Below are 4,715 nucleotides of genomic sequence, written 5' to 3'. Positions count from 1 at the left end.
AAGGCAAGAGGACAAAGTCACTGAGCTCCAACAAGAATGGTTCAGCTTCAAGTAAAAAAAATTTTTTTTGTTGCTTTTGACAACTTTGAGGGACTTATATTCAACACAATTTCTTTGGATAGGAGATAAAAACACATGAAAGACTGTTCTCAAGGTCAAATTATTTGACTTCTCAACGAAGTACTGTTGTAATGAGAAGTAAAGATGGATGATACCGAAGATGACATTGCCATAGTTGGGATAGGATGCAATTTCCCAGGAGGTAAGAATGGACCAAATAAGGAGTTGATTCATTGTGTTTGTCTAAAGTTCCCAAAAGACAGAGTGATACTGGATTTTTCACTATTGTTTTGGGTGGTGAGGGGCTTGACAATTTCTGGAAGGTTCTTTTGTTTTAGGTGAGGGGCTTGACAATTTCTGGAAGGTTCTTTTGTTTTAGGTGAGGGGCTTGACAGTTTATGGAAGGTTATTTTGTTTTAGGTGAGGGGCTTGACAGTTTCTGGAAGGTTCTATTGGAAAGCCAGAACTGTGTAGTAGACATTCTGGATGAGAGGTTTGACAGCACTTCCTGGTATGATCCTGATGATAACAAACCTGGGAAGACAAAGAACCAAAGCTGCTCTCATAGATGGGTAAGACCTGCATCTTCTAATAGCTGTACAGTCTCATGTATAATATTGAAAATGTGAGTTTGAACTTTCAATGTATTTTTGTTATATTTGACATTGGGACTTGTGTATCAATGGTAAGACAAAGTTGAAATCAATGTTAAACTTCCAGACGTGCAATGCATCAATACTGGGTATCAATCTCTGTGTATCTCCCAGGAGGTTTAATGAGTTTGATCACAAGTTCTTTGGCATCACTGAGGCTGAAGCAGACTAGATGGACTCTCAGCACAAGCTCTTACTGCAGTGTTACATACAGGGTATTGGAGGATGCTGGAATGCCACTAGAGAAAGTCAGTGGGACCAGAACAGCTGTTTTACATAGGTAATCAAAACAGTCTTCTGTAATGTATATCTGAACCTAACATAGCTAATGAGGTTCAAATCATTTTGTGTGCAAACAGTCATATTCCCAATTTATATTGTCGCTAAGACTATACATAAATTGTAATTACATAGACAGGCACAGCGACACACAATATAAAGTGGAAGAACGGTGAATTTCCTGTAAATCAGGGCTGGGCATCTGGCGTCCCTTTTTGTAGGCCCGTGGATCAATTTCCAAAAATTATGGGAAAATAATAAAATAATATACAGTACCAGTCAAAAGACACACCTACTCATTCAAGGGTTTTTCTTTATTTGTACTATTTTCTACATTGAAGTCTAATAGTGAAGACATCAAAACTATCACACTGGAATAATGTAATAACCAAAAGAGTGTTAAACAAATCAAAATATATATTTTTTTCTTCAAAGTAGCCATCCTTTGCCTTGATGACAGCTTTGTAAACTCTTGGCATTCTCTCAACCAGCTAGCTCCATGTGCAGAGCCTACCCACCCTTCCACAAGCGCCGCAAGGGTAATGGCTCCACAGCCACCTCAACCTCCGACTATTCCTCGTTATCTTGGAACAGAGGAGCCAGCCCAGGTTAGCCTAAAATTCTGTCGAATCAAAAGAATGAGTAAAAAACAGAAATATGATTTTGACAGAAATATGGCTGGGACGCAACAAAAATTCAATGACAGGGGGTACAAAAATTGTCAGATTAATACTGCCATTGAGTAAATCGAAACAAATCGAGACATTATCTCTTTCAAGGACAGTCTGGTAAAAACAATCATTCTTGCGTTCTAACTACCCGCTATTCAAAGTGCTCTGAACAAAATAAGGGAATTGTTCACAAACATTGGCCCATTCTAACATCCGATGACAATATTGGTAATGTGTTTTCGGACCGTCCCTTGGTCGTATTCTCGCGGGGCAGAAATCTCAGAGATCAATTGGTAAACTCTGATTTACCACCCCAAAATATCCCTGTACTACGCAATATCCCTTGCGCCTCTAACGGATGGAAACTACAAGTGTAATGGCTGCGCTCATTGCAATGGCACTTATAAATGTAGATCCTTCCAACAGGGAAACAGATCCCTATCAAAGGTGTTATCATATGCTCCACTAAGGCAGTTATTTATCTTATAACTTGTCCTTGTGGTAAAAATTATGTGGGTAAAACAAAGCGCAAATTAAAAGTATGAATCTCAGAGCATCGTAGCACCATTAGGTGCAAAGACACGACTTACCCAGATGCGGCCCACTTTTCACTCGTCATGACTCTCCGGTGAGGATCCGAAGGATCAGGTTACAGTGGGTTAGCTCTACAGCGCTCTCTCTCTCCCGCAGATAAAGCAGATGCTAAACTACAGGACTGTTTTGCTATCACAGACTGGAACATGTTCCGGGATTCCTCCAATGACATTGAGGAGTACATCACATCAGTCATTGGCTTCATCAATAAGTGCATTGAGGACATCGTCCCCACAGTGACCGTACGTACATACCCCAACAAGAATCCATGGATTACAGGCAACATTCGCACTGAGCTAAAGGGTAGAAAATAGTAAAAATAAAGAAAAACCCTTGAATGAGTAGGTGTGTCCAAACTTTTGCCTGGTACTGTATATTATTTTATTATTTTCCCATAATTTTTGGAAATTGATCCACGGGCCTACAAAAAGGGACGCCAGATGCCCAGCCCTGATTTACAGGAAATTCACCGTTCTTCCACTTTATATTGTGTGTCGCTGTGCCTGTCTATGTAATTACAATTTATGTATAGTCTTAGCGACAATATAAATTGGGAATATGACTGTTTGCACACAAAATGATTTGAACCTCATTAGCTATGTTAGGTTCAGATATACATTACAGAAGAGTGTTTTGATTACCTATGTAAAACAGCTGTTCTGGTCCCACTGACTTTCTCTAGTGGCATTCCAGCATCCTCCAATACCCTGTATGTAACACTGCAGTAAGAGCTTGTGCTGAGAGTCCATCTAGTCTGCTTCAGCCTCAGTGATGCCAAAGAACTTGTGATCAAACTCATTAAACCTCCTGGGAGATACACAGAGATTGATACCCAGTATTGATGCATTGCACGTCTGGAAGTTTAACATTGATTTCAACTTTGTCTTACCATTGATACACAAGTCCCAATGTCAAATATAACAAAAATACATTGAAAGTTCAAACTCACATTTTCAATATTATACATGAGACTGTACAGCTATTAGAAGATGCAGGTCTTACCCATCTATGAGAGCAGCTTTGGTTCTTTGTCTTCCCAGGTTTGTTATCATCAGGATCATACCAGGAAGTGCTGTCAAACCTCTCATCCAGAATGTCTACTACACAGTTCTGGCTTTCCAATAGAACCTTCCAGAAACTGTCAAGCCCCTCACCTAAAACAAAATAACCTTCCATAAACTGTCAAGCCCCTCACCTAAAACAAAAGAACCTTCCAGAAATTGTCAAGCCCCTCACCTAAAACAAAATAACCTTCCATAAACTGTCAAGCCCCTCACCTAAAACAAAAGAACCTTCCAGAAATTGTCAAGCCCCTCACCTAAAACAAAAGAACCTTCCAGAAATTGTCAAGCCCCTCACCACCCAAAACAATAGTGAAAAATCCAGTATCACTCTGTCTTTTGGGAACTTTAGACAAACACAATGAATCAACTCCTTATTTGGTCCATTCTTACCTCCTGGGAAATTGCATCCTATCCCAACTATGGCAATGTCATCTTCGGTATCATCCATCTTTACTTCTCATTACAACAGTACTTCGTTGAGAAGTCAAATAATTTGACCTTGAGAACAGTCTTTCATGTGTTTTTATCTCCTATCCAAAGAAATTGTGTTGAATATAAGTCCCTCAAAGTTGTCAAAAGCAACAAAAAAAATTTTTTTTACTTGAAGCTGAACCATTCTTGTTGGAGCTCAGTGACTTTGTCCTCTTGCCTTGTTTATTCTACCCCTGATTCTCTTTAGAAACCAGATAACATCTCACTGATCACAGTGAGCTGTATCAAGACAAAGATCCCAACAATAGTAGAGATCCCAACAATAGATTGAGTTGTTATAGAAGCATTTGTCCTGCTCTTCAATTATGGTCGTTTGAAACAGAAGTCACTAATTGCAGGCTTCAGTTGAAATTAGTTTTTGTTAAAAGGTGCTTGTTTTAAAGAAGACACAATGGATGATTGTGTTCTCTCTTCTGTGTCCCTTTTTAAAATTCGACATGTCTTCTTTCAGTGATCGTTTTCCTGAAACCTATCCAGCTTAACCAGGTAAAAATGGATGTGGTGACAAGAACAGTTTCATCATTATAGAATATCAGACTAATTGCATCTGAGGGGAAAAGAGAGCCAGGCTTTTCACTTAAGTGGAACCAACACTAAGCTGACTACAGACAGGAGGTCATGATAGACATCCAGTGTTTCCTGTGATTGTGATCTTTTATTGTTTTGCTAAATTACCCTCAGTCTCAGGTCGGTGCTTCCAACATCAGGTTGTTAAAAAGGTCCAAGAATAGCAAGACGATGCACTCACACGGCGTATCTGCATGTGCAAGGGTGCGCGTCACTCTGCTGCAACGTGACACCTGCAGGACCAAAAACAGCAGAGAAGTTTAGCATTGTTGTTGCAGAAGACGGACTGGTATTGTGTTTGCTGACTCTACCTTGAAAAAAAAGGTAATTTACGC

General features: G+C 39.6%; 1 long non-coding RNA gene across 1 annotated transcript; it reads right to left on the bottom strand.

Moving 5' to 3' along the window:
* Positions 1-1,287: 1,287 nt before the first annotated feature.
* Positions 1,288-2,725, bottom strand: LOC139582382 (uncharacterized). Its single transcript, XR_011676341.1, has 2 exons — positions 2,254-2,725; positions 1,288-1,614 (listed from the first exon to the last, which is right to left on the bottom strand). It is a non-coding gene; the product is annotated as an uncharacterized lncRNA (long non-coding RNA).
* Positions 2,726-4,715: the final 1,990 nt, after the last annotated feature.

Source organism: Salvelinus alpinus, chromosome 8 (genome assembly GCF_045679555.1).
Source record: "Salvelinus alpinus chromosome 8, SLU_Salpinus.1, whole genome shotgun sequence".
NCBI lineage: Eukaryota > Metazoa > Chordata > Actinopteri > Salmoniformes > Salmonidae > Salvelinus > Salvelinus alpinus.
This window is presented reverse-complemented; position numbering and strand designations above follow the sequence as displayed.